The sequence below is a fragment of the Balaenoptera musculus genome, chromosome 1, assembly GCF_009873245.2.
Source record: "Balaenoptera musculus isolate JJ_BM4_2016_0621 chromosome 1, mBalMus1.pri.v3, whole genome shotgun sequence".
NCBI lineage: Eukaryota > Metazoa > Chordata > Mammalia > Artiodactyla > Balaenopteridae > Balaenoptera > Balaenoptera musculus.
In genome coordinates, this window is record NC_045785.1 from 53,146,873 (window position 1) to 53,171,507 (window position 24,635).

General features: G+C 43.6%; 1 pseudogene; it reads left to right on the plus strand.

The window, feature by feature from the left end:
- The first annotated feature begins 6,969 nt into the window (after window positions 1–6,969).
- On the plus strand, window positions 6,970–23,946 carry LOC118897891 (annotated as a pseudogene).
- Window positions 23,947–24,635: the final 689 nt, after the last annotated feature.

The window sequence follows — 24,635 nt, forward strand, 5'->3', positions numbered from 1 at the left end:
CTGCAAAGCCAATGAAATTAAAAACATTAATATAACCCTATCCACGGTGTTGTTTTTCCGGAATGCAGTAATTGCTCACAGCACGATGATGGTCCCGCCCTCTCCAGAACAGGCTCTCTTGACTCTGCCTGTTTTGTGGAGACTTAATCCTCATAGGGCATTTCTCTCTTCAGACCAGCTGGAGACCCTTCTTCCTCGCAGGTGCCAAGACAGAAGCAGCTCTGACACTGTGAGGCAAAGACCCAGAAGATGCTTGTAGTGAACTTTGTTCTTATCCTCTCCAAATTAAAACAGAAAATCAAATTGTTCCTGAGACCACATGGATTTCTCCAAACACACTGTTTGAAAAATTCTGAACTCTGCTGCCAAATTTTCAAAAAATTAACACAGCAACTTCTGACATAAGAAATGATCCTCTCAAAAGCAATACCCTTGCTGTGTCACCCAGAGTGAGGGCTTTGGGGGGTCTCCCCGCTCCAGCCCCAGAGCCCCTCTCTTCTCTGCGAGGGACTTAGGAGCAGAAGCCTCTGTGTTCTAAGCCGAGCCCATGTAAACCAGGGGCAGAAAACTTACTGCTCTTTAGGACATTTATCATTATGTGTTCATCCTTCTGATGATTCCAAATTTGGGCATGGCTGCCTGGCAATAGGTCTCTCCAGACTAGGATAGGGCTCTTCTGGGAAGAAAGATGTATGTCAAACGCTCTGCCGTCTAAGAATTTATACTCTAATTAGGGAAATTTTATTTTAAAAAATTGTATGTGCTGAAGAGACAGCCAAAGGAAGTTTAAAAATTAAGACAACAGAGATTTAAAGAGACTACTCAGGCTCTCCCTTCCCTCCTTGCACTTCTCCATCCAGCTGTTACAAGAATGAAAGTGGGGCGTGAAAGGATGGTCACATCCCAGGTCTCAGGCAAGTCCCTGGGATGGCTAAGTGTGGGTTCTTGGCCTCACAGCAGAAAGAATTCAAGAATGAACCATAGTAAAGCAAAAGAAGGTTTATTCAGAGAGATACATGGTCCATAGACAGAGTGTGGGCCATCTCAGAAGGGAAGAGGTGCCAGGGTTCGGGGTTGTCAGTTTTTATAGGGGTGGGTAATTTCATAGGCTAATGAGTGGGAGAAGTATTCCAGTTATTTGGGGGAAGGGGCAGGGATTTCCAGGAATTGGACCACCGCCCACTTTTTGACCTTTTATGGTTGGCCTTGGAACTGTCATGGTGCCTGTGGGTGCGTCATTTAGCATGCTGATGTGTTACAGTGAGTGTCTACTGAGGCTCAAGGTCTAGTGGAAGCTGACTTGTCCGCCATCTTGGACCTAGTTGGTTCTAACCAGTTTGTGTTGTGTCTTCAAAGGCTATGTCATTCTCTTAAAGGTTGTGCCCTGCCCCCTTTCTGTCTCACAACCTCTCGGGACCAGCAGTTCTCTGTATGTGCTGTGTTCTCTTTTCCTCTGCCTATCCATCTGCTGTTCCCACTCCCACAAAACTCTGCTCCTTGTGGTCACCTGGAAATTAGTTCCACTTAGCAGTCAGCTTTGCCCCCTCCAGGAAGGTGTACCTGTAGCCGAAGGCCTGAGACCATATGGCCCTTTCATTCTCTTTAAGCCTCAGGCTGGAAGCAAATGCTCAGTGTTGGGGCTCAGCGTGGGCCACCCCAAAATCTGCCACAATGGCATATTGATTATTCTGAATTGGAGTTGCTTGAGAAGCAGCCGATGCAAGAAGGAATCTCTGACCATTTTCTGTCTCCCTGAAAAGCAAGAGACAAACGTCCCATGGGAAAGGTGCACTCCCTGCATCTGGAGGTAAGAGGACACCCTTATCATCAGAAATAGGGAATTCGTAGCTGAGAAGCCTGTATAAACACACCTTGTTACCTCTTTTAATTTACTATCCCAAGCCCAAACTCTGTTCAGATTCTTCACTAATTAAGCACCCAAAGCCTGTTTCTTTGTCCTGTCAATTCCTCACAAATTTATTGTTTCTCTGTCTGAAAAGTATGAAAGCTGCCTGCTTCGGCCACTTCTTAGGTCCCTTTTCTGTGAGACTTCCATGTGCATGAAATAAAATTTGTTTCTTTTTCTCCTGTGAATCTGTCTTGTGTCAATTTTATTAATCGCCCAGCTATAACAACTCAAGAAGAGTGGAAGGGGAAATTTCCCCCTTCCCTGGCATCAGTAATGGAAGGGCCACATTGGCAAGCCGTGAAAGATTGACGGTCCCTTTTAGACAGCAGGGTACTTGGCTGGAGCTTCTTAATGCTGCCTGAGGTCAGGATTGGCCCCAACCTGGCAAGTTGCTGAGAAGGCAGGTGAGAGTCAGTTGGCCCAACCAAAAGCCTTCCAGCCAAGTGCGGTTTGGTAGTGACAAGCTATCAATTTCCTAGAGAAGCACTTAAAAATGCAGATTCTGAAAATGGAAAGTCTGTACTCTCACCACACTTCCAACCTGATGTCTCTAAATTCCACCAGAAAAACAGAACAAAATCAAAATGTCCTAAGTGTTTTAGGGAGTGTTCAAATTTAAAAAAAATTTTGGGGGGATATGGACAATATTTTAAGTTTTTATTGAATTTGGTACAATATTGTGTCTGTATTATGTTTTTGTTTTTTTTTTTTTGGCCAAGAGGCATGTGGGATTTTAGCTCCCTGACCAGGGATTGAACCCACACCCCCTGCATTGGAAGGCGAAGTCTTAACCACTGGACTGACTAGGAAGTCCTTTGAAATGTCACTGGTTTTTTTTTTGGTTTGTTTGTTTTTTGCTGCTGGATCTTACTTCCCCAGACCAGGGACCGAACCTGTGTCCCCTGCATTGGAAACACAGAGTCTTAACCCTTGGACCACCAGGGAAGTCCTGGGGAGTGCTCAGTTTTCTTGAGCAATGACTTTGTCCCTGACCCGTGAGACTGTGTAGTCCCCTCACAGCTTCTGTGTCTTTGCCCCTCTCCCCACCTGACGGCTTAGGCTTAATTCCATCTCACGGAGCCAGAGCAAGAAACTAAAATTAGATTAGCTCAAAGTAAAGTGTCACAGCAGAATCTGTGTACTCTTTGTGTGCCTGATGAGGCAGTTGTAGGCGAGGACACTGGTAACCTTTTCCAAACCTGCTGCTTGTCAGGGAAACCAGCAGGCCTGGCCGGGGTGAACGCTAATGAATGCTGGAAAGGTCAAGCTGACCCAGCAGCACACACATGACATCGGGGGGTGCTGGACATCTTGGGCTTGAATAAAAGCAATGAGACAATTTTCCAGCAGAAAGGCCCCAATTCAATAAAATTAGAGTGAGGCAGGCTTTGCCTGGCTGTGGGTTCCCAGGGATCAGAAAGTGCTTGGGCACAATGGGTCTGAGCCCAGCTTGTATGGCTGGATCCTTGTGCCAATGCTGGGAGCAGAACTGTGGCTCCCCCAAGGCAGTGGATAATACCAGGCCATTCTTGATTTTGCAAGGCAGACTCTTAGGTTTTAGGCACTAGGTTTACTATTGTATATTTTTCTAGAAAATTAAAATGTTTGTCTTCCCAGTTCCTGGTATGCAGAAATGTGTACCCAAATTAAATAAGCTCATATATGCAAATTATTCTGCATATTGAATTGGGTTTGAATTTATAAACAAAATGTAAAGGATGGCTGTTGAGTTGGAATTTTAAAACAACAGCAGACAAATCCGGAAGCAATTCACCATGGAAAAGGCCCTGGGAAGCCTTGAGGGAAGGGTGTAATAGAACTTTTTCTGTGTTTGCATTAAGGTCGCTGCCCCTTCCAGCTATCCCTTCGTCTGCTGAGCTCTGGATCGAGGGGGCAGGGTGGCTTAAGGAAACAAGGATCTTCTAGGTAGAAATGGATTGAGGCCCTTCTGCAACCTTTCTATTAGAAATTCATATTTAGGAAATGCTGTTGGAGTGGATGATGGCACCTTGACATCCAAGTATCCCAAGGGGGAAATCGCATCAAATGGGTAGGGGGAGTTGGGGCCGTGAAGGTGGTCCTACGGGGATCTCGTCTAGAAGATTGTCGGAGAGAACAGATTCTGGCAGAGCAAGTGACTAAGGCTGGAAGCCTTACTGGCTTGAGTCATGCTAGTAGAGTGTCACCTCCTATTTATGCTTAATGGTGCTATTCTTTCTTTATCCACACATCTCAAGTGTACTTATTTTAATTTCTCTTTTAGATTGTTCTAGTACCTTTACTTCTTCAGGAGTGTGTAGATTGTACTTAAATGGCATTGGGCTTCCTCACATGTATATTTCTTGCCCAAGAGATTTCTACTAATGTGACTTGGCTTGTGGGGGTCTCCATTTGGGGCAACTCCATTTGGTTGCCTCTGCTCAGGTCCTATTCTGGATCGCCTGACTCTAGATAATTTTTTTTTTTTTTATGTTAGTGGATTGGCTTGGATTTTGCTACTTTGAGAATGCGGGTCCCACACGTATATGGCGCAGACCCAAGTTTCCAATTTCATGATTCCAGTCTGGGAAGACTAACTCTCTTTTCTTGCTGAGAACTTGGGTGAGTGGAAGGACATTCAGATTCCTGTTTGTGGATGGGCAGCTTGGTCCTGGCTCCAGCTCCAAGTCCTCATTAAATGCCAGGCCTGTGGGCATTTTAACCCCAGCTCCTACAGCCTGTCTCTCTGTCCCTGGTCCTTTTGAGGGCTATACACCCTCAGCTACTGCTGTATATATCCCGACACCTAGGGAATCCCCTTTTCTTGCCTTTGAGACATGTATCTTATTTTAATATTCAAATATTTTAAATATATTCTGTCTAGCATTTCTAGGTTTTAGGCATAGAAGGGAGTGTTTTAGAATGTGCCCAATCTACCATCTTGACCTAAAATTTTTTCTTTTTAATCAGTCATCAGTTTTATACACATCAGTGTATACATGTCAACCTCAATCGCCCAATTGACCTAAAATTTTAATAGAAGTTATTTTTAGTAAAATATTGCCTTTTAATATTAAATTTGTAAATAATGTCTTTACTCACCTCTTATTTTTCTAACAGGTTTACGCTGTTTCTCTTTTTTTTTTTCTTTTTAGATGTACAATCATATGATCTCTAAATAATGACAGTTTTGCAACCTCTTTTTTATTAATTACACACTGAAATCCCAACCTTGTCTAATTGCACTGTCAGGAACTTCTAAAACAATATCCAGTAATGATGGTACTATCAGGCCCCCTCTTGTATCTGAGTTTATTAGAAATGCTTCTAGTGTTTTAATATTAAACACATCCTGGCTTTGGTTTTGAGAAATGTTTTCCTTAAGATAAGGGAATACCCCTACATTTTCATTTTATTAAGAGGTTTATAAGAAATGGGTGTAGGAATTTCATTACCTGCATTTTCAACATTTATGAAGGCAATCCTATGGTTTTTCTCTTATGACTTATTTAAAATTAATTCATATTATTAAATTTCCTAATATGCAGCCATGCTTAATTTCTTGATTTTTGAGATGAACCTCACTTGGAATTGGTGTATTACTCTTTTAATGTATTTCTGGTTTGATTTGATATATATGATTTATAGGTGGAGCTATATATTTTTAGACATTTTTTTCTTTTTCATTTCTATTCACAAGTAAAATTATTTTGTAGCTTTGTTTTCATTAGATTAGTAGATTAATGATTTGTTAATTTTTTTAAAATATATTAAGATATTACCTATATTTCTCTGTGCTCTTGAATAGTTTAAACAGCATCAGAAACATCTGTTTGTTTAATAGTTGAAAGATTCGTATGTGAAATGATCTGGGACTAGAGTTTCTGAGAAGAATTTTCTTAATTTCTTCTATGTTATTAACTTCTTTAGGTTTTCCATCTCTTTCCAATCCAATTTTGGTAATATGTATTTTCATAGAGGAGCATCAATTTTATTTGTGTTTTCAAATAGAGTAATTATAATAGTATATGATAGTCTTACACCTATCTATATTTCCTCTGTATATGGGGGCAAGTCTCTATCATAATTTTGTGGTTTTGTGCTTTTTCCTCTTTCTGTTTCTTCTTTAAAGCTAGCTACAGAGACACCCATATTTTGCAGGGATCCAGCTTTTAGAGTTACAGATCTATTTTTTGTTGTTGTTTTCTTTTTTTTTTAAATAAATTTATTTACTTATTTATGGCTGCCTTGTGTCCTTGTTGCTGCACGCGGGCTTTCTCTAGTTGCGGCGAGCGGGGGCTGCTCTTCGTTGCGGTGCGTGGGCTTCTCATTGCGGTGGCTTCTCTTGTTGTGGAACATGGGCTCTAGGCGTGCGGGCTTCAGTAGTTGTGGCACACAGACTCAGTAGTTGTGACACACGGGCTTAGTGGCTCCGCGGCATGTGGGATCTTCCCGGACCAGGGCTCGAACCTGTGTCCCCTGCATTGGCAGGCAGATTCTTAACCACTGCGCCACGAGGGAAGTCCTGTTGTTGTTTTCTTAATCATTAATTTCTGATTTTACCTTACTGGCTCCTTATTCTACTTTCTTTGGGTTTATTTTACTGCTTTTCTAACTTCTTGAAATAGGTGAGTCCTCATGTATTTTTTCTTTATTTTTATTTTTTATTTTTGGCCACACCGTGTGGCATGCGGGATCTTAGTTACCCGGCCAGGGATCGAACCGTGCCCCATGCAATGGGAGCACGGAGTCTTAACCATTGGACCGCCAGGGAAGTTCCCCTCATGTATTTTTTTCTGTAATGGCAGTTAATATAACTGGGCTTTTCTCTGAAGTGGATGTGTGCCATCTGTTGACCCTCCAGGATATTACACACACTGGAGATGGCCTTTTGGGATTTCTGTACTTTCCAAGAGATTTTGGTACCTTAAACCAGCGGTTCCCAACCTTTTTGTCACCAGGGACCGGTTTCAAGGAAGACAATTTTTCAGTGGAGGGGGAGGAGGTGGTTTAGGTGGTAATGCTAGCGGGGGGGGGGGCGGGGGGGCAGGAGGGGGCTGGTTCAGACAGTAATGAGAACGATGGGGAGCGATGGGGAGCAGCAGATGAAGCTTCGCGCACTGGCCGCCGCTCACCTCCTGCTGTGCGGCCCAGTTCCTAACAGGCCGAGAACCGGTACCGGTCCACGGCCCGGGGGTTGGGGACCCCTGCCTTAAATCCAAAGGACTAGATAAGAACCCTGGGTGAGGACTGACTATGCAGAAATTGGTCATGAAAAGGTTGTAATAGCTGAGGAAACACTTTAAGAAGTTCTCAGAGGTAGGGAAAGAATAGAGGTGTTGTCTAGCTGGAGAGTATGACAGATAGGGTAGATGTTTGGAAGCCAGACCACATTGAATCTTGAATCTTGAATACAAGGCTAAAGTTTAGAGAACTTCTATAGGCTCTGGGGAGCCCTTGATGGGCTATTTTAGGGTAGAATGCCATGAGCTCAGAAGGGGTTCTGGCAGATGCCAGGACCAGGGTGTCAGACACAGTGAACAGGGCAGGACACCAGACGCACCTGCACGATCTGAACTCAAGTCAGGTGGGATGAATGGAGCTCGAGGGGGTCAGGGCAGACATGCAGGATGGAAGTGGTTGGTATGAAAGTAATCATAGAAATTCTGAGTGTTCTAAGGGAGAGGGGGGAAGAGAAGAAGGGTCACGGATGAATCTTTATATAAAGGGATTTAAAGAGAGGAGCCCGGCATGGGGATCTGGAGGGGAGAACCAGGGAGAGCAGACATAGAAGCCAAGGGGCAGAGCCACGCTGAGCTACAGGGAATCACGAGGGCGAAGCTGCCAGCAGGTGGAGGAGGGGAGAACCTCGGTGAAGACTCCTTGTTCTAGAGGGCGCCCTCATTGCGAACACTAAACTAGTGAGTGTTACAGAGTAGAATGGAAGCACTGATGGAACATAGGTTCTGGAGAGAATGGGCTCTTCACCCTTCAGATCTTTTCATGTTATTCACAATTAACAAACAAAATATTAGACAATTGTGGTTTCTGTTGTTGGGACCGGGAGGTCAAATTTAACCTTATCTATCTGGGTAGCATGTATTCAGCGGAAAATACTAACTGGTGCCTTTTTTCAGATAACAGTTTTTGTCAAAGAGAAGTCAACTAGAGGACAAAACAAAAACAGGGGATGTAGCCTTCATTTTAGAGAAGATTTGCTACAAATTTCTTTTAAAGAGAGGTCTCTCTTAGAGTACTGAAAATATTATTCAGTTTACTAAGATTGAGGATATGCTGAGCTGTCCCATGAAATGATGTGTAAAGAATGCCTTGCAGGCCCTCAATAAATGTTAGTTATTATCCCTCACCTCCCACTCCCAATACATTTCTAGGCAAATCAGGCCTGGTGATCCGTCACAGGGAGCTATGTTCTTCCTGCTTAGAAATTAGATCAGGTCTTCCTGTCTGGGGCCAGCCGTGCCTGTCTTTCCCAACCAGAGACTGTGTGCTCGCCAGCATTGCTTGACCTTTCCGACACGCATCAGCATTCCCTCCCACTAGGCCTGCTCGTTTTGCCTGGTGTCTGCAGCAGGATAATCACTTTGGAAGCTGCTGGGCAGGTCTCCTGCTTCCAGAGGGGTGTGGAAAAGGTCACCCATGCAGTCATATGTGACTGGCCTACCAGCAAGTGCTCACACTGGCCATGGTGGGCTCTGGGAGAAATGGGGAAGCCTAACCAGATTTTCAGCACCTAGTCTAGCCCCGTGATTGAGTCAAGGCTATGCCAGGGCCAGAAGGAGAGGGAAGGTGGAGGAGAAAGACCAAAGGGCTTCCCCTGGGGTCAATGATGAAAAGTCAATGCCAAGAGAACAGTGAGTGTGCATTCAAATGACATTATTGTGTTATGTGGTTATGAGGGACGGGAGTTTCTCGTTGCAAGATTAATTTTTAGCATCCTGATAAGCAATTGATATGTGTCTGTGCCCACCAGGTCTGAGCATCCCCCACTCTCTCCTCCCTCAGTTGGGCTGCCTGACTTGTGAGAACTTAAACCATCTCCACCCACACATTGAATGTGTACATTCACATGACTTTCCTATTCCACTCTCTGTGTCACTGTAAGTTGACAATTTCACGAAAGTCTTGCCCAGAAGATGAAAGTTGAAGTAACTATTGTTTATTCCTGGAAGTTTCCAAAAAACTATTGAAATGATCATTCAATTGTTCAACTCTTCAACAGAAAACATCGACTGACAATTTACTCCCCAAGATTCTTTGAACCCTTGCTGCTTCCCTTAGTGGCCATCAATCTCAAACTCATAATTCATGATCCTTACCCAATCCTAATCAAGCCCCTCATTGAAAGAGCTTCTGAAACCAGACTCCAAAACCTTGTAGGTCTCCCAATTTTGCCTTCCCCTCTGCAAGACACTACTAAGACTCCATCTTACTGAGAAAAGAATGAACTCAGTCTTGTCTTAACAACAGGTTGTCCTGGTGCTATTTGGGGGAAAGGCAGCATTCAATGAAAATCTTATCTGTCATCTCAACCTTCCCCGAGTTCTGGAATCCATTCAGACTTCAGACAAAGGGGATATGGGTTAGAGGGAGCTCAGTAGTTGTGGCTCGTGGGCTTAGTTGCCCCGCGGCATGTGGGATCTTATTTCCCCGACCAGGGATCGAACCTGCGTCCCCTGTGTTGGAAGTGGATTCTTGACCACTGGACCACCAGGGAAGTCCCTTGCCATCCTAATTTAATCACATCTGCAAAGACTCTTTTTCCAAATAAGGTCAGATTCCCAGGTTCCGAGAGAATAGGAGAAGGACATCTCTTTGAGGACCACCATTCAACCCACAGCATCCATAAAAATGAATTAGTAGGACAATGAAATTAAAAACAAACACAGTAGAAGCCCACTGATGGCAAAATGTCAAATTACTGTAAAGTTTCTAGCCACAGGTTGAGTGACACTGACGTGGAGTGTACGAGGGCTGCACATCATCCCTCCAGCTGTGTGGGTATCTGTAGTGGTGCTGAGGACAGAGGTCACAGAAGGCTTCCCAGAGGAGGTTACAATGAGTTGCAACTTAAAGAAAAGGTAGGCATTAGCTGTGAGGAAGGGTGAGAGCTAGAGGGAAGAGCATCTTAAGAAGAGAGGAACAAAAGCATGTCATGGGTTGAAATGTGTCCCCCTCCTGCCCCCCCGAAAAGATATATTGAAGTCCTAACCCCTAGTATTTGAGAATGTGATCTTATTTGGAAATAGAGTCTTTACAGAGGTAATCCAGTTAAAATAAAGTACTTAGGGGGGCCCTAATCCAGTATGACTGGCATCCTTATACAAGAAGGAAGATGATGTGAAGACACACATAGGGAGAAGACGGCCACATGAAGGTGGAGGCAGCAATTGCAGTTATGCTGCCACAGGCCAAGAAGTGCCTGGGGCCACCAGGAGATGGCAGAGAGGCCCTGGCTGAGCTGATCCCTTAGGTCCCATATCTGCTCCCTGCTGGGCTGGGAGTGCTTTTAAGCCTAGGTCGTGTCGATTGGGGTGGCACTCGGGTGGCTTTATAATTGTGCCATCCTGAATTGTTACCCTCCTTCCTCCCTGGCTGGGCCCCTCCTTGGACCACTGACTCCCTCCTCCTGATTCCTGGATGGGCTCCTGGTGTGCACACCTTGCCCCTTGGTATGGTCTTATTTACTTACGTGTCCGTCCACCTGCCTGCCTGACCAGACCTCTGAACCATGAGACCTGGATGCCCCAAATTCCCCCCCAGTGAGGTCCTGTCCTACCTCACCCTGACTCAGGGCACCCTGTTCCAACCCTATCGGGGGCACCATTGTGCCATCTGTGAATGGCAGTTCCTGGACACAACTGCAGAAGGTGATGTTCACTAGAATACAGTGAGATGGCGCCCCCTGGAGTTGTTCAACAGAAGTGACTAGTATCACTGCAGGCTCAGACATCCTTTGGGTCTGGCAGTGCCCCCTTCAGGCAAGATTCCTTCATCTGCCTGTAGCCCCCAACCCCTCTTTTCCATCCCACTTCACCAATAAGACCAGGCTGGGCCTCATCCACAAGATCAATGTGCTGACCAGGGAGTGTGGGGGACTTGGGGGAGGAGTTCAGGGACAATAAATACTGTTACTTTACTCATTTCCAAAGCTGGGAAACCACTGGGAGATGAGACACCAGAGATGTCAACTTTATTACTGATCACAGCTGGAAAGAAGGACGTGGCTTAAATGTACACAGAGAGTATCTCACACCTGAGCCCAGAATCACAGGTTCACTCTGGTCACAGGCAGAGCCGCAGTGCCCCCTGCAGTGTCCCTGTGATATTGTGATTAATAATAAGAAATATATATTTGAATTTTGTCCTGTTTCTGGCACAGAGCTCCTAAAACCCTTGGAATCTCCTAAGCGATGAGAGCCATAAAGGTGTCTTTTGTTATGTTGATGACTGACCTGGGACAGCACCTAAGGTTGGGGACTGATTGCCAGAAGAACCAACCATGGGATTAAAGGGTTGGAACTTTCAGTCTTACTCCTCTGACCTCCGAGGAGGCGACAGGGGCTGGAGATTGAGATCAATCACCAGTGACCAATGATTTAATCAGTCATGGCTGTGTAGTGAAGCCTCCCTAAAAACCCAAGGACCAGGGTTCAGAGAGCTTTCCTGTTGGTGAACACGTGGAAATGCAGAGAGTTGCATGCTCCGAGAGGATGAGGAAGCTCCGCCCCCTTTTCCCACACCTTATCCTATGCATCTTTTCCATCTAGCTGTTCCTGAGTTATGTCCTTTGTTGATAAACCTGTGATCTAGTAAGTAAATATTTCTCTGAGTTCTGGAGCTGCTCTAGCAAATTAATTGGACCAAAGGAGGAGGTCATGGGAACTTCTAATCTATAGCCTGTCCATCAAAAGCACAGGTGACAACCTGAGCTTGTGATTGGCAACTGAAGTGCAGGGCAGTCTTGTGGGACTGAGCCCTTAACTTGTGGAATCTGATGCTGTTTCCAGGTACATAATGTCAGAATTAAGTTGAAAGGTAGGACGCCCAACTGGTTTGCAAGAATGGCTTGGATGAGGGGAAAACCCCACACACTGGAGTTGGTGATCAGAATCTCAGTCCCCTAATGAGGCATGGCCAGGCCTGTCCTGCTGAGCCAGCAGCGGGGTGGAAAGCAGACCTGCGTGCATCCTCTCTGTGGGCAGGCAGAGCACAGACAGGGCCTGGGCTTTGCTCCCATCCTGCTCCAGGTCTATAGTTCCCTGTGCTATACAGTAGAACCTTGTTTTTTATCCATCCTATATACAATAGTTTGCACCTGCTAATCCCAAACCCCCAATCCTTCCCTCCCCCACCCCCTGCCCCTTGGCAACCACAAATCTGTTCTCTATGGGTGTGAGTCTGTTTCTGTTTCTTAGATAGTTTCATTTGTGTCATATTTTAGATTCTACATATGAGTGATATCACATAGTATTTGTCTTCCTCTTTCTGACTTACTTTGCTTAATATGATAATTTCTAGGTCCATCCATGTTGCTGCATATGGCATTATTTCATTCATTTTTATGGCTGAGTAGTATTCCATTGTGTGTGTGTGTGTATATATATAAATATACCACATTTTCTTTAGCCATTCATGTGTTGATGTACATTTAGTTTGGTTCCATGTCTTGGTTATTGTAAATAGAGCTGCTATGAACATAGGGGTGCATGCATCATTTTGAATTATAGTTTTGTCTGGCTATATGCCCAGGAGTGGGATTGCTAGATCATATGACAACTCTATTTTTAGTTTTTTTTTTTTTTTTAATTTTACTTATTTATTTATTTTTGGCTGTGTTGGGTCTTCGTTTCTGTGCGAGGGCCTCCTCCAGCTGTGGCAAGCGGGGGCCACTCCTCATCGCGGTGTGCGGGCCCCTCACCATCGCGGCCTCTCCCATTGCGCAGCACAGTCTCCAGACGCGCAGGCTCAGCAGTTGTGGCTCACGGGCCCAGTTGCTCCGCGGCATGTGGGATCTTCCCAGACCAGGGCTCGAACCCGCGTCCCCTGCATTAGCAGGCAGATTCTCAACCACTGCGCCACCAGGGAAGCCCTATTTTTAGCTTTTTGAGGAACCTCCATACTGTTCTCCATAGTGACTGCACCAGTTTATATTCCCAACCACAGTGTAGGAGGGTTCCGTTATCTCCACACCCTACCCAATATTTGTTATTTGTAGACTTTTAATGATGGTCATTCTGACCAGTGTGAGGTGGTACCTCACTGTAGTTTTGATTTGCATCTTTCTAATAATTAGTGATGATAAGCATTTTTTCATGTGCCTATTGACCATCTGTATGTCTTCTTTGGAGAAATGCGTCTTTAGGCCTTTTGCCCATTTTTCAATTGGGAGTTTTGTTTTTTTTGTTCTTGAGTTGTATGTGCTGTTTGTATATTTTGGAAATTAAGTCCTTGTGGGTCACATCATTTGCAAATATTTTCTCCCAGCCCTTATAACCTCAGCTTTAGACCCTTGAGACTGTCATGGGATGCTGAGTGCATTTGTCCAGCTCCTCCTGCCACAGAGATCCCAAATGTGCAATGGTGTAAACAAGTTAGAGAATTATTTCTTGCTCACATATCAAATGGGGAATAAACAGTCAGGGGCAGATTTGATGGCTTTACAGTGTTGGGGGGCCTAAGCTCTTTCTGACTTCTAATTCTATGAGCCCTAGAGAGCTGGCCTCATCTTCATGGATCAAGATTTATCGCTACCACATTCCAGCCAGTGGGAAGGGAGAAATGCACTTTTTCCCTTCTTTAAATGCAGGAGCCAGAGTTTGCACACATCGCTTCACTCACATCTCAGTAGCCAGAACTTAGTTACGTGGCCACATCAAGCTGTAAGGGAGGCTGGGAGATGGAGTCTCTACTCTGGGTAGTGATGTGTCCAGCTAAAAGTTGGGGATTCTATTACTAAGGATGATGGGAAGAATAGATATTAGGGACAGTGACACCACCATTTTCCTGTCAGTCATTTTAGACCCTTCTCCACCATCCAGTTTGTCATCACATCCTGGCCCATGTCCACTCCTGATGCCTTCCCCATAGGGCCCTATTCTTTATCCCTACTGACACCAGGACGAATGGCCCTTACAGCTTTATACCTCGTGTATTATGAGAACTTTTAGCAGATCTTTTTGCCTCCAGTCTCTTTCCACCCTCCCCCTGTGATCATTTTAAAGTGCAAATCTGATCATATGGCTCCACAGTTTAGAAATTCTTCAGTGGCTCCCCACTGCCCAGAGCAGTGAGATTTTAACTGCAGATTTCTGAATCCCTGAGATTGCATGCATATTTGGCACATATGTGCATTCTTCCAAAAGGAGCTTCAGATTTTCCAAGGACTCTGTGATTTCCCCTCAAGTTACAGGCTCAAGTTCAAATCCCTAATGTCAACATACAAGTCAACAAGTGAGATGTGTCTACTGACCTTCTTCTCAAATATCCTCTCCAGTCATTCCTCTTTGCAACCTAAACCCAAGTCATCGTGAAATGACTCTGAAAGAGCTGGCCGTGCTCTTTCACACTACACATCTTTACACCTGCTGTTCTATCTAGAATGCCTGGGAAAACTCCTATGCATCCCGCTGGCTTAGCTTAAAAGCCACCACCTCTGGAGGCTTCCCTGACTCCCTCTGGCCGAGTCAGTCTCTACAGCATGACTCAGACTTCCATTATTCATCCTATCGCATAGCTGCTGTCAGCCAATGTCTGTCTCCTCCACCAAACCATGAACTCTGGAGCCTCGGACCCAGAATAGATAGTCCACAGATGTTTGTTGAATAAATGTCACTCATGCCCCCCAAAACTCTAGTGTTCTTTCTGAAATGTAAATCTGAGCATCGCTTACTATGTTCCTATTTCCTTCAAGTCTTGTTACAGTGGCTTTCTCTCTGGTCTCATCTTGCCATCCTTCAGTTTTTCTACTCCAGAAAGACTGAAGTTCTTCTAATGTCCCAAGTCAGTGTTCTCCCTTGTCTTGAGGCTTTATGCATGCTTCCTCAGCTCCTCTTTGCCTGGCTAATGCCTAGTCACCCTTCAGATAGCTTAAACATTCCTTGGGAAGCCTTCCTTGACCTCCTCCCTACCCTCGGACTAGGCTGAGGGTCCCACCTACGTGTTCCCATCACACCTTGTACTTTCCCAGTTGCAACATGCATCATTCTGGGCCAAAAGGAATTGTTTGTCTTTCTTCTCTGCTAAACAGTGTGTTCTGTGCCTAACTTGACTACCAGCATGTCCCCATCCCCAAACACACTACTTGGAAGGGAGTAAGTCCCTGACAAATCTGTGTTAAATGAAAGTTAGTTGCATGAATTTTTCAATCATAACTCAATAACTTTTCATTGCCTTTGGAACAAAGACTCATCACAGCTTTAGGGCCCTTTATGATCTGGTCCCCATATATTTTCAGTCTCATCTCTTCCAAACCCACTCTTTTATCTCAGCATCTCTCTCAAACTCTACATGCCAGTTCTATCTAATTGAATGAAGGTCCCCAAATGCCAGATCTCAAGTCTTCCAGCCTTTGCAACACTGGTCTCTCTGCCTGACACACTCTGTTTTCGCCTCACCTCTCAGTCTTCTTCTTTTTCTGGCTAACATCCACTAATCTTTACATTTTCTTTTTTTTGTTTATAAATTTATTTATTTTATTTATTTATTTTTGCCTGCGTTGGGTCTTCGTTGCTGCGTGCGGGCTTTCTCTAGTTGCGGCGAGCGGAGGTCACTCCTCCTTGCGGTGCACGTGCTTCTCATTGCAGTGGCTTCTCTTGTTGTGGAGCATGGGTGCCTAGGCTTCAGTAGTTGTGGCTTGTGGGCTGTAGACCACAGGCTCATTAGCTGTGGCGCATGGGCTTAGTTGTTCCGCGGCATGTGGTATCTTCCCAGACGAGGGATCGAACCATGTCCCTTGTACTGGCAGGGGGATTCTTAACCACTGGGCCACCAGGGAAGTCCCTTTACATTTTCAATTAGACCCCTCTTTCTCTAGTAGCCTCCCTTGACTTCCTAAGACCAGCTCTGGTGCACTTTGTTGGTACGCCTGTAGTGTTCTAGGCTTCCTTCTCACCATTCTGTTTCCCCAAGTAGATGAAGTGGCTGTCTGAACTGCGTCACTGTGATGTTTCTAATTCAAGCCCAGCACCTGCACACAGTGGGGACTCCAGAAATATCTGTGGAATGAACTGTGTTATCTGGTCTTATTCTTTACTGTTAGCAAGTGTGTCTTGTCTTCCTAAAGCCAATTGCAAGCTCCCATGCAGGCAGTGAAGGAAGCTAAAATACCTGTGGGTCTCTCCCCAGGCCTGAGCTTAATTCCTGTCTCCAGTGAGCCTGATTTATGTTCCTTGGCAGCTGTGCTGTCAGACACTTGATAAATGTATTAATCAGTGGAAACTTGGCTTAAAGTCCTGGAAAGCCTGGGATTGGGATCATGGTAACCTTAGACACTGGTTTTCTAGAGGGGACCACAGCTGCTTTCCAAAAGCCAGTGCTGGGAACAGTGTCAGGCACTGGGCCGGTTTCAGCAGATATTTGTGGAATGAATTCTAGAGCAGTGACAATGACAGGGAGGCAGGCTGTGCTTGTTCATCTCACCATGCTCTGGGCTCAGACATTCCAATGGAATGGAATGGTTAAGTGATGAGATCATGTATTCACGTTCCAAACTCAACATGAAAAGAAACTTATTTAAAATCTCAGAAAGGGTGGAGAAATCTTTCTGATAATGACTCAATGGCTTTAAACTCTACGAAAACCAGTTTGCCTTCTCTGGTCAATAAGCAGTTTTTTTATAGCTGGATTCGAATGAGATAATTATAAGAAATATGACCAAATAAAAGTTGCCACCCCAATATGAGATGCAGAGATAGACCCTAAATTGGCAACACAGGACACGGACCCCCTTACTGCTCTCTGCAGAGCCACAATAGAAAATAAGACCCATATTGCAAATTCCCAAGAGCTGAGAGCAGAGAAATGCAAGGAAACACTGAGACAGAATATCGAGAGGCAGCATTTTAATATATAAACGGTCAGGATAGGCCAGAGTCTTGCTACTGCACGTGTGGTGTGGCCCTGCAGCGTCAACGTCCCCTGGGAACTGGTTAGAAATGTAGACTCTCCAGCCCCCTGTCCTCGCAGACTGACTGCGTTCTAACAAGCTCTCCAGGTGATCTATATGCACATCAAAGTTTGAGAAGCACCCGGCTAGAACATTTATTAATGTGGGGTTCTGCTCTTTAAATGTGTTTTGAGATCAAAATAGACCCACTGAAAGCATTTTAGATCATTATTTGCTCCATTCTCTCTGAGCAACACCGTCCCACATCGATATCCAGCTCTAGGACTCTGAGCCTCTCTTATAAATTACAACGTTGTACTGAAGTTTGCTGTGCCATTTCGGTAGACAGTCTTTATGGATTATAAATTGGATTCCAAAACTTCCATCAACTGTTCCTTGCTCAACACCCCCAGGAGGTAGGTTGTATGATGATTTCCTTTTCTGGAGATCAGGAAACTGGGGCCCGGAGAGGTTCCATGACTCACCCACGGGGCAACAAGCAAATTGGTATCTGAGACAATTGAGAACTCAAGCTTTAGAGCTGTCAATGTGAGGCTCACCCAACTTTGATGTCTTTCCTTTTTATATAAGAGGGATTTTTTTTGTTTGCATAATAGGTTTTAAAGAAAGAACAAATGTGTAGGTAAAGCCATGCACATGTGGGCACCTGGGATTGTAGAAGTTTAGGAACAAACTTTCCAGTAGACAGATCTGTCAGTGCAGAACGGGCCATGCCCGGCCCAGCTTCCACATTCCTCCTGCAGCCCAGGAATGGTCCAGGCCACCATCATTTCGTGCCTGGAACTACTTCTAACTGCTCTTCCAGTTTTCAGTCCCTCAACTTTCAATTCATACTCCATAAAATTGAATAACCTTTTTGAAATGTTAATGGCACCTTATAACCTCCTCTCCTCCCCTGCTTCAAACTCTTGGTTCACCTTAGGATAAATTCAGTTTCTTTCAACATGGCCTAGAATGATCTGTTCTCACTAGTATTTCCCTTGCTGTTGCAACACTGTTTCAGTTCCTCTTGCCCCAATCTCCTGACCCCAGGACCTGAACTCAAGTTCTTCCCACTTTTGTGCCTAATTCCTCCTCTTCCTTCAGCCACAGACTTCGTGTTTCCTCAGAGAGGTCATTCATGACACCACCATAACCGAGTACCCCCTCCTCATCCTGGTGTTAGTATTTTTATATTATTACTTGGTTCTTTGCCTTCATGGCACGTAGGCAATTGTGTATTCATTTGTGTTTTTGTTTGTCTACTCTATGGCTGCCTCTGTAGATTGCAAGTGTAGAACAAAGAATGTTGCCCACTCTCCAGTTCTACAAGGATCATCAAATCATTAGCCACTGCAGTCACTGACCAACAGTGCACCCTGAGAGGAATTCAGGACGAATAACAGGATGTGGCACTCTGTGCTTTGGAAATAAACCCTTAGAAAATTAGATATACATTTTTTAATATTTTTATAAAATTTTTATGAACGCTTGCATCTTCCCAAACATACAAAAGCACTAAAATCATTAACTAAGATACTGTCCCTCATGACTGGCAGTAACCTTTTGCTGAGACATATGGTTGACTGCACATGTTCCCCAGCCAAAATCATATTTATACTGGCCTCTTCCCCTTCCTCTTTGGAGCAGTTCCTCAGAGCTTTTTGAGGAACTCTTCTCAGACTATAGTCTTCAGTAAGGTCCCAGAATAAAACTGAACCTCGCAACTCTTACGTTGTGTGTTTTTCTTTATATTGGCACAAGCTTCGAGAAGACAGGGACCATGACTATCTTTTTCAGCATTGTATGTCCATCCAGCTCTTTGCACATTGCTTGCCATGTAGTAGTTGCTCAATTAACATTAGTTGACAGTATTAATTTTTTAAATTGTTCTTGATCCTCCAGAGTTTTAATCCTTCCCTCCTTGCTATTACAGAGAGACGTTATTGTTTAGTGGTTACGTGCATGGACTTTGGAGCAGGATCACCTAGATTCAAATCCTGGCTCTTCGAACTTTGGGCAAGTTACTCTGTCTTAGTATCCCCATCTGTGAAGTAGGGAAGATGATGATAAGAATAATACCTACTTTATAGGCTAACATAACATAGGATGATTAAATGAATTGACATAGATATAAAAACAGCAGTGCTTGGCACATAGTAAAATTAACTATTATTACTATAACTGTATCTTGTGCATTGCTTTATTAGTGCATGCATCACTCCTTTTTGTAATTATTTTCATACCTATGTCACTCTCTAGGTCATGAATTAGATCGTTGCTTACTTCACACTCATGAGGTCTAACACAGTGCCTGGTCAAGTCAGCACTCAATAACATTGAACTTAACTTGGTATGTTACATAACATTCAATTATGAAAAATGTATATTATTTCTTTTTCTCACCACACTCTCCTATTATTGTATCTCTTCATTAAAATTAGGCTAATAATGAATAACAAATCATTGAAATTGAAGATTTTCTTTAGCTTGGGGAAAAAGAAAATGGAAAACAAAGAACAGAACTATAAGGTATACCTGGAGAGGAAATATCTCTTGGGTTGCAAAATCCGGAAACCATTTGGAAGGATAAGCTTTATGATTCTACTTAGAGGCCATCATGTTTGTAGAGGAATTGACTCCTTTCATCTCTGCAATCCATGCTTTGGACATTCTACCTAACATATTAAGTCAGGAAACGATGAGCCGGCAATATTATCAAGAATCAATCTGTACCACAGTCATTCCTAGTACACCCGAAAGAAATAATCAAAGCTGTACACAAAGATTAATGTAAATGGATGGTCATACCAATACCATACTATGATTTATCATAGTGAAAACAGCCTAAAAGTCTTCCATAACCCGTGTGGGAACAGTTAAACATGACATGGCACAGAGCCACCTAGTTGAAAATGATGCAGCTAGTTCAAACCATATTTTCGAAGAAAATATGTTGGAGACACAAAATTGAAAGGCACAAAAATTAGATTATAAAATGGTGCTTTACATGGGATTATATGTGATTTTAATTTTCATCTCTAATATTTCTGTACTTTCCAAACTTTTACACTTTAACGGAAATGTGGTTTCTTTTCTCTTTTTTTTTTTTGGCCATGCTTTGTAGCTTGCGGGATCTTAGTTTCCCAACCAGGGACCAGTCCCAGGCCCACAGCAGTGAAAGCGCTGAGTCCTAGCCACTGCATTTCCCGGGAATTCCCAAAAAGTGGTTTCTTTTTAAATCATAAAATAATTTTTAAAAACCCTTTATCCATTTTATATTTTGGCATTCATCCCATTATTTTTACTGTTTCTCAAGAGTGTGGGCCATGAACAGTTTACATCAGGATCCTGGTGCAGGCAGGTGCACACTTAGGTATCAGAATCTGCGTTCTCACCTAACTGCTCAGGTGAGTCTTCATTGAATACATGCTAAAGTTGGTAAAACTTCAGATTTAGTAACTAGGGAAGAGGAGAAAAACCTGTGTTTAATATTAAAGAATTATAAATGGATATAACCTTTAAAATTGTGAATCACTATACTGTACACCTGTAACTTACAGAATATTGTACGTCAACTATACTTCAATAAAAATGTTTTTACAAGAACAATGTCTCAAGAAAGCTACGTGGCCAGAAGATGGCGCAGGTTTTCCATTTACCTGATCTACGTCATCAGAATGAAATCTTGTTCAAAAGAAATTGCTCGACCTCATTAAGTAAATCCAGGAGAGCGTCCTCACCCTGAAGTGAGAAACTAGAATCTTTACTATGGGATGGGATTAGGCATCCTTTCTTCATAGAATCCACTCTCCTCTAGAGAAGGATGAGTAGGTTAGGATATGTCCTCTGGGCTAGAACAGTACTACACCCCAAAGGAAAGCTCTACCCAACCCCTTGTTTTGTCTTGGCTGCAAAGTCAGGGTGGGTTAAGTTAGGGTGGGTCTCTGTGGAATTTAGGGACAACAGGAGTGAAAAGCAAAGGGAGAGGGTCTCTAATTCCAGGGCAGGTAGAGATGGATGCAACAGACTCCCCCGCCTCTTCTCTTCTTTTGCCTCCACTTTGAGTCCTGGCATCAGCGGGAGAGCCCACCACCTTGGTACCTCCACTGAAGTAGTGATGGGAGCACCAACTACAGGTGCAAAACGCCTTGTCTTTCAAGACCCAGCTCCCTATGACAGCTTCCAAGGAACCTTGCCCAGCCCTTCCCTGCAAGTGTGGCTGACAGCCTTCTCTGTCATTCCTAGAACCCATGCTTGCCTTTACCTTTTCAATAACACGTTGTGTTAAAATTAATCTGTTTACAAGATCTGTCTTTCCCAGGAGATGCTAGACTACGAGCTACTAGCCATGGGCTATCAGCTACTGCTTTCCTCCATATCAGACATAGACTGGGGGGAAAATATCATTCACAATGGTGGCGAAAATAATTATTACCCAGTAATAATATTAACCAAAGGAAGAAAAAAAAATGGAAAAAGAAAATGTGTAAGACCTATTTGAGAAAAAAAAAAAAACTGCCCAAAGTTTAAACAAATGATAATAACAATATTAAGAGCAAACGTTTATAGGAGTCTTACCATAGCACTATTCTAAGCATTTTTGCATATTTTACTTCATTTAATCAACAATCTATGAGGTAGGTAGCACAGTATTTCTTGTTTTGCAGGAAATGGAGGTACAAAGAATAAGAAACTTGCCTGATGAGATTTCATCTTCACGGCTGGAAAGCTTGAATAATATATGACTCTTCCCCAATTGTTTTTATTTTTAACCCAAATCTCATCAGAATCCCTAAAGAATGAAAGTTCACTGCTGTAAGAGGTTCATATTTTATGTAGGTACATAAATCCTAGAAAAAATCTGAAAGATTGTGCATCAAATGTTGGAGGTCTCTTTGATTCTTTACACTTTCACGTATTTAACAAACTTGTTGCAATATGCATGTATTACTGAATTCTAAGCATCGTGAAAGGCACTTCAACTGAATTATCTCAAGTTCTCCCAACACCATGAGGTAGATACTATTTTGCCCACTTTATAAATTTTAGAAATGCAAGCACAGAGGAGTTTGCTAACTTACTCTAGGTCACACAGCTGGTGAAGTGGAGGTCTCAGCACAACAACCTGAATCTGGAGGGATGAGTGCCTTAATAGCAGAAGTCCCAGGACTCTGGGACTCAGAAGAGTTCCTAATTCAGGCTAGAGCATCAAACAAGGCTTCCTCTTAGAGAAGCAGAGAGTCATCAAAGCAGAACTTAGAAAAAACAGTGCTCGGCACACAGTATGTACACACTAAATGTTTGACAAATGAGTTGATTAACCTAGCAAAGTGAGTAGAATTAGGGTGAGGAAGGGCATCCCAGGAAGAATAAGTCTTAGCTCTGGCTCCAAGCTGGGTTTCTTCAACATTCTGGTGCTGCAAGTCCAGAAATGACTCTCCTTTTCGGGTCTAGGGTGTCCTGGCAGGTGGCAGGGGTGTCAACTTGATAATCAAGCTGGAACCAGACAAAATCTTCATTTCTGACAGTCCAGACAAGGCTGAAGAGCTGGTCAGACTCAAAGATGAACCAGTGCCAGACAAGAAGCCCAGTGCCAGGCTCAGCCTGTTTGCTCAAACCCCCTGGGAAGCTCATCCTCTACTTCCAAAGTGATTCCCTAGGATCATTCTGGACCAGGTAGGGGACTAAGGGGCAGTGGTTTTCCAGGACTTTTTGCTCATATTCCTCACAAAACACATTTTTAGGTTGACACCTACAAGTTTTCAATCATAAATTTAAATATTGATAGTTTCAAAGGTTATATTTTCTAGTGTTTTTGTATTCTGAACATACATTAAGTGTATTTTTTGTCAAAAACAGATTTAGTTCTTCCAGTTTATGGAAAGTGTTCTCCTTATAACCTAACTGGCAAAGCCAGTCCCATGAGACAAATCATACTTTCTATCAGGAAACGTTGGAGTTCACATTTCAGTTCAAATAATGGTGTTAATGTACATCCTGGGGACATGTATCTCACTTCTGATTCTCAGTCCAGTAGAGACAGGGTGTGTCGGAGGGAGGGAGGGAGGGAAGGGTGGGTGGATAGATGAAAGGAATGGATGGATGAGTGGATGGGCGGATGGATGGATCAATGGTTGGATGGAGAGGCTTGTTGCCTGGATGAGATGAAGTACCTCCTCTTTCAATATCTCTCATGGAAGCCTCCAGGTTGGGCTTCTTAGGGATTCCTACTTAGAAGCTGGTACCCTCAACCAGATTTTTATGCCAGGCAGAAATGCCGCCATAATGAATCTAGTAATCATTTTGCAAAGAGAGAAAAGAAAGATTGAGAAAGAGAGAGGGGAAGGTCATACCTCAGTCACCTTCTCAAGGAGATCAGCTTTAGATACATATGGAAGCTGAGACCCTGGAAACCAAGTCTCTTAAAACTATGTGGGAGCCACAGCATGTGGGTGGGGGTCTGTGGCTCCATGGTCTTTCCCTTGGGTTTTTCCTCTCTCACCCTCTTGCACAGACACAACACTGAGAATATGCAAAGCCACGGGGAAAATTGTAGAAACTTCACCATGGCTGTTGCTGGGAAGAGCAATTCATAAATGCTCTGTTCTTTTTTTAACCCTCCAATTTGACATCATACTATAGCTCATGTAAGCTTTTATTCCTGAATACCAGCTAAACTTCTTAGGCTTAACCTTTTGGCCTCAAAAATACTGGGCAGATGCATTACCTGTCTACCTCTTTATAACTATAATAATTGGCTGTGTGCTCTTTTTTAAATTAACATGATGAGTACCTCGCCACTCAACTCCATTCATACAATCACAGAAGAAATACCAAAAAGAAGCCATCTCAGCATTAAGATCTAATTCCTATCAATGGAGTGAACCATATGTTCTTTCCTACAGCTGAGGAAATTTACAACAAAAACTGAATGTAGATGTATGAACACTAAGAAGTTATAAGTTTTTGGCCTTATAATTTTGACCATGGTTAATTTGACTGTCTCTCTTATTGAGATGTAAAACAAAATGTAAATTGAACTTCTTAGATTAAGTACCATTAATATTATAAATGTTCTCAAATATTAGTTATAAATGATGTTATAATATGATTTCTTTTGTGTTAGGATCCCTACTCATCTTGTGTGACACTTGAAGGATTTAAGCTAAGACACGTAAAATTGTTCAAAATGGAGTCCCAGTGGTCCCAGTGTGAACTTCCATATTTGTTGTCTTGAAAAGTCTGCTGGAGGACTGAGGATGTCTTAGAGGGATAAATGAAGAGAAGTTTGATGGGTGACGTTAAGTCACTGGAACAGAAGAAGCGACTGATGAGTCAAGGCCCCCTCCCCTGGGGTAAATGTTATTCCTTAAAATGAGACGCCTCACTGAGGACCTGACTCTACCTGCTGAGAGCTGTTGCAGAGGGACGCTGCCAGAGGCCCTGTCACAGCAGAGGGCCACTTCCCACTCCCACTTGTCTGGAGACCCATTGTGGACTGGAGACCACTGCTCCTGCAGAGATGTCTCCTGCCCAGGCTTTTCACTGGAGAGGTCCTTACCCCCTTTTCTATTTTCCCTACTTTGACTAACATGTCTTGCGTGCTAACTGCATGCAGTA